Here is a 13085-nt window from a genome sequence, read left to right on the forward strand (position 1 = left end):
GTGTAACTGTACAGAAAATAACGCTTAAACCATTCCAAAAACTACATACGATGACCGTAAACATGGAATAAAATACCCAGAATCTTGTTATCTTTGTACAATATGTATATTTATGATACGAAACTGATGTTTGGTTACACAGAGGTGTGCACCTATTTACCTAAATTGTTTTTAAACTAATTTTAATTACACCCGTACAACATGAGTATAGACCAGGCTTGAGATCATGCTCGCTGTCAAAAAGGGAGAAAAAAAAAATAAAAAAAATCTATGACTAGAGTTATAAAAAATCCACTTGTTTATTTCATAGAGACGAGTAGGAAAATGTACATGATGTATAGAGGGAATTAAACAACTTATTTCGGCAGAAATGAGTATTTTCTTTAACCGATTTTTCAGCTCATATGGTGGAAAGACAACCTTCTGAAAAACGTATTGACACAACACTGTCTTTTTGAATGCAGAGAGTTGTTCCAGTGCCTCTGTTGCTGCTCAGAGCTTCCCAAGCAGCAGCAGCATGAAGCTGAGAACGCCATAATTCAGGGCAGTGGTGAAATTAAGAACCGTCAGTTTCATTTTGCTCCCGTTTTGGAAAGCAACAATGGTCTTGGTTTAAAGAATCAGCATTTGCTAACACGATCGTATCAGGTATCACATTGTCCCTACATTTAGAATATAGTATTCCCAACCCCAAAGGTTTAAAAATAGTAAGGTTTTTTTGTTTTTTTTTTAAATTAAACATGTTTTTGGACTGTTTTTGGATTTTTTAGCTCTTCCTACTCCCCAAAACATAAACAGGCTCTGATATTAGTGGAAGGGATGAGAAAAAAGTTCCCCCATTTTAACAGCCACTGAGCTCCATCGCCAAAACAAAGTCCTGGGACAGCACTTTGGTAGGAAACCCAGCAACCTCCCCAGGAACTGGATGAGGACTGGACTTTTCACTAGAGCCCTTTGACCTCACTGGTGCCACTCCACCCCAATAAACATCCTCCTATTGTACTAAACCCATCCAGGGCTACTTCTGCCCCCTATCCCTGCCCTTCGGTGCAACTGGACTGCCAGGGTTGACACACACCAGCCCGTGTCCCCGTCATGTGAGCTTGGGAAAGAAAAAACTCCTGTGTGAATCTAGGCTGGGAACTAAGGGTATGGCTGCACTGCAGAATTAACCCTGGTGATCCACTCTCAAGTCTGAACACCTGAGTTGGCCTAGCCTGGTTGTTAGCAACCACACAGCAAAGCCACATCTGAGTTAGTCTATCACTGGTGCTGTGCTCATCCTTGTCTTTTGCTAGGACTTCTGGGGACCCATCTCACAGCTCTCTGTGCTGCAATAAGCTGAGCTGCTTCATGTTTCTTTCACAGTGAACTGCAGGAGAACTTACCTGTCCTCCTAGGCACACAGGGGAATTGTGGGAAGGTACTGGAGAACTATAGGCACTCATGAGACTTAGCCTGTGTCCCCAAGTAAAAGTGGCACTTAACTCTAGGCTATATATCCAGACAGACCTGTTAGCCCAGGTTTAAAACATCACTAAACACCGGTGACAGGGTTTCATATGTGGACAGACACGGGGTTAAGGACAACACAAGTTAACTGCAGTGAAGACATGTAGAGACTCAACTGGAAGGAGCAGACAAAAAGCAGTTGCAGCAGGGATCTCTGCACACTGATGTCCGACTTCTGCCTACTACCTTCCATACTACTTTTTCCTTCCCTCCCTCTTTCTCCCCTCCTCCATTCACCTTCTCTCGAAGCTAGAAGAAATTCGAACAATATAAAAATCAAAATAGCACACATGAAATAGATTAAAAACTGGCTAACAGATAGGTCTCAAACATAATGGGAAATGGGAAATCACCCTTGAATGGGTGAGTTTCTTGTGAGGGCCCACAGGGATCAGTTCTTGATCCTGTGCTATTTAAAACATTTATCAATGACCTAGAAGAAAAACAAAATTGCTGGCAAAGCTTGCAAATGACAAAGATTGGGAGAGTGGTATAATGCAGAGAACACATCACCAATACAGAGTGATCTGGATGCAGGTAAACAACATGTGTTTTAATACAGCAAATGTAAAGTCATATCTAGGAACAAAGTATGCGGGCCATACTTACAGGATAAGGGACTCCATCCTGAGAAGCAGTGACTCTGAAAAACACTCGGGGTTCATGGTGGATAATCAGCTGAACATAAGCCCCCAGTGAGAAGCTTTGGCCAAAAGGGCTAATGTGATTATATTCACTATTTCTTCACCCAAGAAAGTAGGAGAGGTTAACTCTGTATTTGTCTTTTCTGAAGGCTGTAAACTTTTTGGGGCAGGGACTTCCTCGTACTAGCAAAATGCAAGCCTCAGTCTCAGTCGGGTCTCTAGACTCTAGTATGTAACTTAGATTCACCTCAGAAATTTAAAATAACTCAAACAGGGCAACACAACAAACCAATATTTCATGGATCTGGCCAATGTTTTGTTAACAGTCCTTCCTTGTTATCTTTTATAGGCTTGGGCTGCCCTAAAAGGGCATTCTATTCTCTCTTCTCTGCTAAATCCATTCCCAGCAGTGTTCAGTGCAATAAACCATACCCACTGAAGAGGGCGACAGTATATTTTATATCCAGCAAGACAATAGATAAATCGTGATCTCCAAAAATTCCAACTCACTACATGTTTTTTTAATCTGATAAGAACAAGTCAACTTTGGGAAGTGTGCAGTACCTTTTCATTTCAAGTTCTTACCAAACCAAAATTAAAAGAAAGCATGCTCACAGCAAGTCTGCATCCTTGAAACTTCAGGAAAGAATTCAGTACCAATACTTTCAGAATTGGTAAGGGGTTTCCCCTTCTACTCAAGAAATAGGAAAAGAAAAACAGTAACTAGATTTTGGAAAATATTGCCCCCAGGTTTCCTGCACATTTCACCAAATTCACTGAAATTGAAGTGAACCTACTGTAAGGTTAAAATATTTTAATCAATTTTTAAGAGGCTATTTAAAAATGTGCAAAGCTATGTAGTGAATGGGTAACTAACGTTAAATGGGTTTAAAAGATGAAGTTGTTTTATAAAAGCTCCATACTGCATATAAAATCAAATTTCAATGGCATAAATAACATTAAAATAAAATAAAAACCAGAAATTCGTTAAGCTCTACTCAAGAATAATCAGAGAAAAGGCTGTTTTTCCCACTTAGACAATATATAATATGGAGACAATTTGACAAAGCTAAAAACTAGTCTTCCCACAAATCAGAAACAATATCTATAAGAATTGAATATCCACAATCAAAGAAAAATCATTTTTAATCTGCTATTAAAAATTTGTTTCTCTGATAACCTAACCATTTCATTAAGATACTTCCACAGATGAAAGTTGCGTATCAATCAGCAAAGATGATAAAAACAGATAAAAAGTACTGAAGTCTTCTCAATAAAATAAGAGGACATCATCAGATTCACTGATTATGGATTTGTGGAGAATGAGCTAGCTTATTTTTCTACACTATAGAGGAATGTGTGCTGCTGTGCATCAGAGCAGAAGTGAGCCCAAAAAACACATATGCATAAAGGGAGGTGGGAGGGAAACAGTTTTAAATTTTCCTATGGTGAATCTTTTGTCTATTGTACATACAAAGGTATCTTGTTTATATTTTATGTCCTGATACTACTAAAATCAAAAGACCAAGACATAAGACTTGCATTAGGAAGGAATTACTGTCATTTATACCAAAGGTGGGAGACACTTTCTAAAATGACAGTCACCCCAAAAATTTACAACATCCAGTATCTTCATTAAGCATAATCATCCTCTGAACACACTTTTGTGTTTGCTTGACCAGTAATGTCTGGATGTTTTAATTACCCCACTACGTTCTTCACCATTTGTCAATTATCTTTAACAAATACAAAAACATTTTCAAAACATGTCTGAGCACGTTCAACTCCTACAGCCCTAATAATCTAAGATGAGCACTAGAATTCTGCCAATACATACACACACACACCCTCTTGCTTCCAGCCAAATTTACATTCAGAGTAATTTAAAATTTCCTAAATGCTCCAGATCGGCACACTCATCAGCTTTGCCACACAAAATACTGATAATCGCAAAAAGAGTTTGGATTATATTTAAATATTCCTCCACACGCCGCAAATCATCTTTCTCTGGTCAACAGCCATAGTACATAGCATAGTAGCTATGACCCCTACATTTGAGGTGGCGTGATCAAAGGAGGTCTGGCCAGACTTGGAAAAACATTTCCACTGAGAATGGACATACTGCCTGTCAAAAGGTTATTCCCACTGCGTACAGGGAGCAGCTCATATTACTCCAGTGTAACATGAAAGTGCAAAATCTAGCCGTAGTAATCCACATACATGTTTTTCTTTCCAAAAGGGCATATGGGAGACACTGACTAGAACAGAACATCCGTATTATCATTTGAAGGGGGAGAAAAAAGGTTTCCCTAATCAATCCAGCTGTGACAATCAGATACTTCTTTAAAAAAAATCACTTTTTAAAATGTTGTGATTAATTTGGAAATTATTTTCTTTATTACTTTTTTCCTCTTTTACTTTTAAAAAGATCAGACTTTCCATTTTGCAGAAGACAAAACTTTGGAGGCGTAAATCTTAATGTCAATGACAGGAAGGCTTTGGTGAACCATTACCATAAATCTGACAAACGCTAATTTGATGGGTGGCTGTATCTGTCTGCTGCAAGGCCAGTCTAGACAGTCTATTGAGAAATCCTAAAACACAACTGTTTGTTCCCTGTAACACCATCTGGATATGGCAATAAGAGCCGACCCAGTGCCATTCACACATGGATCAAAGCACATGCTAATGCCATCATGAAGTCATACACATAAAAAATTCAATCTGAGAACTCTAAGCAATTTTCCTAAGTCCTCAGTGAAGAAACCTCAGACTTAGCTTGAGTCGAGCTAAGGGGGAGAGGGTGGAAAAAAAGAACAGAATATTTAATGAGCTTGGCCTTCCAGAGGAATGTTAGGCCACCCATTGTATTGGAAAAGGCTCATGTCACACTTCAGTCATGGCACCCATCAGGGAGTCCCTTTACAAAAATTGATCTGAGGACTTTTGTAATTACCTGTTTCAAAAAGAAACAATGCCCAGAAATATGAGAGGGGTTCCAAGGTGTAAATCTTACATTTTATTCTATCAGACTGAGCTGGCAGAATTTTCAATATTGCAGACAATATTGAAAACCTCTCTCTCATTAAACTGCACTGTGGCATTAGATCAAAGCATCCAGGGCCCCCTATTGAACTTCTCTAAATATTACAAACATAAGAGCAAGTCTGGCTGTGCAGAAACTAGAAACAAAGCCAATTTTCTTTCTACACTCCCCCACCCCCCAAATGCAACTTCCTACAATCTAGCTTCAAATTTTATTTAAAAATAAAAGCTAAATATCCATGTTGCAAAACCTAAGTTCATAAAACTTGATCTCCATAAACACTGAAAGCATAATTAACTGTTCTCTGCATGCCTCACCTCAACACATTTTCTAGAATGTTATTTTTAAATATCTGACTGCCTTTCATCAGAGCTTTTTTAAAATATTATATATCTATATATATATATATACACACACACACATATATACATATATATACACATACACACACCAGATTTTTTACATGCATAGCATTTTGCAACAATTCGAACAACCGGTAGAAAAGTTATGTTCGGCTTCGTAATAGAATTAGATACGAGATATGCCATATTTTTCCTATGAAGTATCTGCTGATACTAAGATAAGTTTCCAAAAAAATAATGCATTTTGATCACTGTGAAGACTTGGGGTGCAGTGTTTCATTTAAACTTTATTTGCCTTTTTGATTCAGCTTGTAAACGATGCACTCTCTAGCAAATGATTTTGAGTAATCCTGAAAAAGTTACACTATGAATCTAGCATGCTGTTAATTTAGAGTGTCATTTGGGAGCAGGAGCAACATTTTTATTCCATTTTGATGGAGACAATATGAAAAATGTGTCTCCCATTCATGTATCTGATATGCACAAGACAGGTGATTCTTTCACATATAAAATGTATAATTTATTAAGCAAGCATACTATTCTAGTTCATTGTAAAATTTAAGTTGCATCTTCACCATAAGTGTGGGGATGAGCAAAACTCATTTCTGTAACCACTAACAGTTACTAATTTCTTGCACGTATTTTACTATCAATATTCCCAAATGTAGCATTTTAAGTTTGTCAGTTAAATGCATTAATTATTTATCTCTGAACACGCAAAATTAAAGTCATATCTAATTGGACCAAAAATACTTAATGTTTCACTGCAAAATTGTTGCAACAATGCAGACTTTATAAGCAATTCTTACAGTAGCTACTAAATCCTTCAGACCATTATTGCTCTATGCTCCTTTGCAAACAAGATACCGAAGCAAAATGCTAAGCAGTTAAACGCATTTGGTAAAGCACTTGAGGTACATTTTCAAAAAATAAATTGTTCAGAGGACAACCTTACCAAATTTTAATATCCACCCTTAAAATTTAATTGTGTAGAAAAAATTGTACATTCTGTGGTATGTTAAATTTTGAACATTACTAAAGGGTGTATATTTATCTTACTTTAATAAAATCTTTAAAAGAAACCTGGAAAGAGCAAAATACATCATTAGGTAGGGATACTCATATTGCACTGAAGAAACTTTCAGCTAACAGTGTGCGAATTACAACAAGGGTCTATTCTACTACTGTTTTTTAAAGTGATACATAAAACACAGTTTCACCCCCTTTCAACATGGCGACTATTCAAGAAAGTGAATCTTGCCAACAGACTAGCACAGAGCACAAAACAAGCGATCACGGAATCTCTCATAGGTTTGCTAGGGAACAAATAAAGAGGCTTATTTATAAAGATTCCATGATCTTGAATAAAGAGCCAAGATGTATTCCCAGTACCGAGTTGGGACTCTCAAGACTAGTAAATTGTGAATCAAGTTTTAATTGCAAAGAAATGTTTTAATGGGGGACGGGGAGGAGAATGGGACAGTTACAGGAAGGTCCTGTGCATCACTACCAACAGAAGTTGCAGTAGAAACTAGTAAAAAGTAACCTTTAAAGGGGAAAAACAAAACAAGATCAAGAAAAGATAAGGAAACAACTACACCCCCAATGCTTTCTGCCATTTAACATGAAGCCTTATTTATAACTAATTGTACAATATTAAACCAGCTCTACACTTTCGGCATGGTTAAATCACACAACATATACACCTGAGGCATCCATACATACTCTAATATATTTATTTTATATATTAACACCTGCACTCGTGTTTCTTCAATACTGATAACTGTTTTTACGTGACTAAGCTAATTCTACTTAAAACAGTACTTAATATCACTATAATCAAGAGTTCCAGAAACAGAATAGACATGAAGGATATGTTAAACAGAGTTCAAAGCTAAAAAAAACTCTGATATTTCAGCAGTTACAAGACTGCAGTAGAACAGCATTGCCATCTACTGACGAGTTTCATTGTAAAAACCTTCCATAATCAAGCCAGAGTTGGGTCTAATCTAAGAATGCTTAAAATCTACATGTACTCTTCTAATTACCACTTAAGGAAAAACAGAGTCAAACAAAAAACATCTTTAAAAATGTAAATTAATAGATTCTCTTGCAACATATTTGTGTCAGTAACAAAATATGCTTCTCACCTACACACAACAAAAAAGTAAAAAATGGAACAGTTTAATTAGATTTGTAAATATATATATATATGCAGCTTCCTAAAAAGTTGTTTTTTTTTAAAACTCTTTTGTAGTTTGTAGATGTTAATAGCAGATTATATAAAACGTATGTATGTGATTATCCAAATTATTTGCCCAATTCCATAAGAAAAATAAAGAATATACATTTAAATTGATAAAATAAAATCTCATTTTGTCAAATAAAGCACATTTGTTCCATCAGTTTTACTTCTTGATCGATGCACAAACACTAACTTTCTCTTAGGAAACAAAATAAACCCGATTACAGAAGCCAGTAGAAAGGATACATCAGTTAATTAAAGGAATACCAAAAAGACTTTTTCCATGCCTATTTCATTTGAGTCATAGCTTTGATAAACATGCTATGGAATGAAAAAACAACAAGGATAGCAAAACATTCATCCACAAAGAGAGAAGTCTACAGGACAGAAGAATTGTGCCCACTTGGTCAGTTTTCTGGGACAACATCTGAAAAGCCCACCCCAACCATGATAGAGGTGCTATACCTATTAAATCACAGATTTAGTCAAAAAGGTTGGTTTCCCCACTGACCCACAGAGACTATCATTTAGCAAAACGCAAGAGAGAGGGTATCAGCCAATACACGCTACTTGAAACAAAGGGCGATGAAGTGGTTCACTTTAATGAAAGACTTTTCCTTTTCTATAATCATATTGTAAATACTGAAAACTTATTTAATGCACAAAAATAGAGACAAATATGTGCTATGTCATTATGAAAGCAAAAAAAGATATCAACATTGCACAGGGCACAAACCACCACGTAACTACTTTTAGTTATGTGGTAACTGCCATGTAATTACAGTACATAGTTATTTATGTCTCTCGGATTACATGGCAATAAAGCCAGGCTACCTGTTACCATATGTAGTAATTTGTGGTTGGTAGATATTAGAGATAATTTAGTATAATGGTCAAACGTATCAGTGTGAAAGCTATAATTACAATTATTGTAAAGCTATAGATGTAATTTCTCATTTTCTGCAGAACATATAACTGAATTCCCACAACAGCCCCAAATAACTGGGCTCTCGTCAGGATGAGACGATCCGCAGACACGTTTCTTTGAGAAAATGGTAGTCTTCCCACTTCTTAAACAAGTGGATCTATTCAGCATGAAAATACTAGGATACTTAATTTTCTTTCACACTATCTTTTCTTTAAAAAATGTCACCATAAAGTTTTGATCTTATATTTTACTCTTCATTTATTGTGTACACATTAGGGCTATAAATTAATCGCAGTTAACTCAAGCAATTAACTCAAAACAAATTAACCTGATTTAAAAAATTGATCGTGATGAATCAGTTTTAAATCACACTGTTAAATAGAATACCAATTTAAAATTATAAATATTTTTGGATTGTTTTTTATATTTTCAACTATATTAATTTCAGTTACAACACAGAATGCAAAGTATGCAGTGCTCACATTATTTTTATTATAAATATTTGCACTGTAAAAAAAGGAAAATCGTATTTTTCAATTCACCTCATACAAGTACTATACTTAGGGCTGTCGATTAATAGCAATTAACTCACACGATTAGCTCAAAAAATTCATCAGCATTTTAATCACACTGTTAAACAGAATACCAATTGAAATTTATTAAATATTTTGGATGTTTTTCTACATTTTCATATATATTATATTGTGTTGTAACTGAAATCAAAGTGTATATTATTTTTTATTCTAAATATTAGCACTGTAAAAATTAAACAGAAGAAATAGTATTTTTCAATTCTCATCATACAAATACCATAATGCAACCTCTTAACCGTGAAAGTAAAACTTACAAATGTAGAGTTGTGTGTTACATAACAGCACTCAAAAAACAAAACAATGTAAAACTGCAGATCCCACAAGTGCACTCAGTCCTACTTCTTGTTCAGCCAATTGCTAAGACAAACAAGTTTGTTCACATTTACAGGAGATAATGCTGCCCTCTTCTTATTTACAATGTCACCAGAAAGTGGGAACTGGCATTTACATGGCACTTTTGTAGCTGGCATTGCAAGGTATTTACGTGCCAGATATGCTAAGCCTTCGTATGCCCCTTCGTGCTTCGGCCACCATTCCAAAGGACATGCTTCCATGCTGACGGCGCTCGTTAAAAGAAATGCATTAATTAAATTTGTGATTGAACTCCTTGGGGGAGAATTGTACATCCCCTGCTCTGTTTTACTCACATTCTGCCATATACTTCATGTTATAGCAGTCTCGGATGATGGTTCAGCATATGTTGTTCATTTTAAGAACACTTTCGCTGCAGATTTCACAAAACACAAAGAAGGTACCAATGTGAGATTTCTAAAGATAGCTACAGTGCTTGACCCAAGGTTTAAGAATCTTGGGTGCTTTCCAAAATCTGAGAGGGACGAGGTGTGGAGCATGCTCTCAGAAGTCTTAAAAGAGCAACACTGATGCGGAAACTACAGAAACCAAACCACCAAAAAAGAAAGCTGCTTTGGATTGTTATTGAGCAGAACCCATCATCAGCATGGATGTGCCCCCCCTGGAATGGTGGTTGAAGAATGAAGAGACATATGAATCTTTAACGCATCTGGTAGGTAAATATCTTGCAACGCCAGCTACAACAATGCCATGAGAACGCCTGTTCTCACTTTCAGGTGATACTGTAAACAAGAAGCAGGCAGCATTATCTTCTTCAAATGTAAACAAACTTGTCTGTCTGAGCGATTGCCTGAACAAGAAGTAGGACTGAGTGGACTGGCAGGCTCTAAAATTTTAGATTGCTTTATTTTTGAATGCAGTCAGGTAAAAATAATAATTCTACATTTGTAAGTTGCACTTTCACAATAAAGAAATTGCACTACAATACTTGTATGAGGAGAATTGAAAAATACTATTTCTTTTGTTTTTTACAGTGCAAATACTTGTAACCAAAAATAATATAAAGTGAGTATACTTTGTATTGTGTTGTAATTGAAATCAATATTTGAAAATGTAGAAAACATCCAAAAATATTTAAATAAATAGTATTCCATTACTGTTTGATCGTGCAATCACCTAACTTTTTTAATCACTTGACAACCTTAACTATAGTGCAACCTCTTTATTGTGAAAGTGTAACTTACGAATGTAGAATTATTTTACATGACTGCCCTCAAAAACAAACCAATGTAAAACTTTAGAGCCTACAAGTCCACTCAGCGATTGGCTGAATAAGAAGTAGGACCATACTGGGTCAGACCAAAGGTCCATCTTGACCAGTATCCTGTTTTATGACAATAACCAATGCCAAGTGCCCCAGAGGGAATGAACAGAATAGGTAATCATCAAGTGATCCATTCCTTGTCACCCATTCCCAGCTTCTAGCAAACAGAGGCTAGGGTCCCCATCCCTGCCCATCCTGGCTAATAGCCATTGATGGATCTATCCTCCATGAATTTATCGAGTTCTTTTTTAAACCATGTTATAGTCTTGGCCTTCACAACATCCTCTGGCAAGGAGTTCCACATGTTGACTGGGTGTTGTGGGAAGAAATAATTCCTTTTGTTTGTTTTAAACCTGCTGCATATTAATTTCATTTGGTGACCCCTAGTTCTTGTGTTATGAGAAGGAGTAAATAACACTTCCTTATTTACTTTCTCCATACCAGTCATGATTTTATAGGCCTCAGTCATCTCTTTTCCAAGCAGAAAAGAGACTACTTATTAATCTTTCCTCGTATGGCAGCTGTTCCATACCCCTAATCATTTTTATTGCTCTTTTTCAAACCTTTTCCTATTCCAATGCATCTTTTTTGAGATGGGACGACCACATCCGCACACGGCATTCAAGATGTGGGCATATCATGGATTTATATAGAGGCAATATGCTATTTTCTGTCTTATTTCTATCCCTTTCTTAATGATTCCCAACATTCTGTTGGCTTTTTTGACTGCTGTTGCACATTGAGTGGATGTTTTCAAAGAGCTATCCCCAATGACTCCAAGATCTTTCTAGAGTGGCAACAGCTAATTTAGACCCCATCATTTTATATGTATAGTTGGGATTATGTTTTTCAATGTGCAGTACTTTGTATTTACCAACACTGAATTTCATCTGCCATTTTGTTGCCCAGTCACCCAGTTTGGAGAGATCTTTTTGTGGCTCTTCGCAGTCTGCCTGGGACTTAACTATCTTGAGTAGTTTTGTATCTGAAAATTTTGCCAGCTGTTTGCTCCTTTTTCCAGATCATTTATGAATATGTTGAATAGGACTAGGCCCAGTACAGACCCCTGGGGGACACCACTATTATTTACTTCTCTCTATTCTGAAAACTGACCATTTATTCCTGCCCTTTGTTTCCTATCTTGTAACCAGTTACCAATCCACGAGAGGACCTTCCCTCCTATCCCACGACAGCTTAGTTTGCTTAAGACCCTTTGGTGAGGGAACTTGTCAAAGGCTTTCTAAAAATCTAAATACACTGTATCCACTGGATCCCTACCCTTGTCCACAGGATTGTTGACCCGCTCAAAGAATTCTAGTAGATTGGTGAGGCATGATTTCCCCTCAAAAAACATGTTGACTCTTCCCCAACAAATTATATTCATCTATTGTCTGAAAAAATTGTTTTTTACTACAGCTTCAACCACTTTGCCCAGTACTGAAGTTAGGTTTACCAGCCTGTAATTGCCAGGGTCACCACAGTCTTCCCAAAGTTATCCTCGCCCTTCAACCTTGCCCTATAACTGCTCAAAAAACATAGTTGTGCATGGTATGCAAGAATGCCCATGTAGAGTTTTATGTAAGCAACACAAGCAAGTTGCAGCTTTCTTCGTATAGTAATTCTCCTGAATTGAAGGATCAGATTGAGGGGAGAAAAAAATCTGGAAATTTATGCATAAACAAGTTTTGAGAAACAGTGATGGTCAGAAAGAGTGTTCATGTTAAACAATGGAATTTTTATCCAAGAGAGCTGGGAACAGACTTTGATCTGCTAAACTAAGCAGTTTCTGGAATTTGGCCTACAAAAATCTATTATTATTATTATTGATTATGTACAATCAGGAAAGCACCCATCTTAACTTCCGATCTCAAAGCCAACAGTTAGACAAAACCTATTTGTAAACCACAATACATTTGGCCCAAAAGTTACTGAGACATGAGAAATGTGGAACATCATAATGCTATTTTTAAAGTGTCTCTCCCCCCCACAATTATCCTTCAAAGTATACAAAATTTTAGACCTAAAACATTGACACTATTGCTTTTAAAAAGTGACCAGCTTCTTGTCATTGCCCTGGTGTTACTAAACAAAAAAGATGAAAGCATCTCATCTACAATCT

General features: G+C 36.4%; 1 protein-coding gene across 9 annotated transcripts in view; it reads right to left on the reverse strand.

Annotated features, from left to right (window-relative positions):
* Window positions 1-13085, reverse strand: part of ARL15 (ARF like GTPase 15) — a 338161-nt gene that overhangs the window by 242289 nt on the left and 82787 nt on the right. The gene's annotated exons all lie outside the window — the stretch shown is intronic.

The sequence above is a fragment of the Lepidochelys kempii genome, chromosome 5 (assembly GCF_965140285.1).
Source record: "Lepidochelys kempii isolate rLepKem1 chromosome 5, rLepKem1.hap1, whole genome shotgun sequence".
In the NCBI taxonomy this organism is placed as follows: Eukaryota; Metazoa; Chordata; order Testudines; family Cheloniidae; genus Lepidochelys; species Lepidochelys kempii.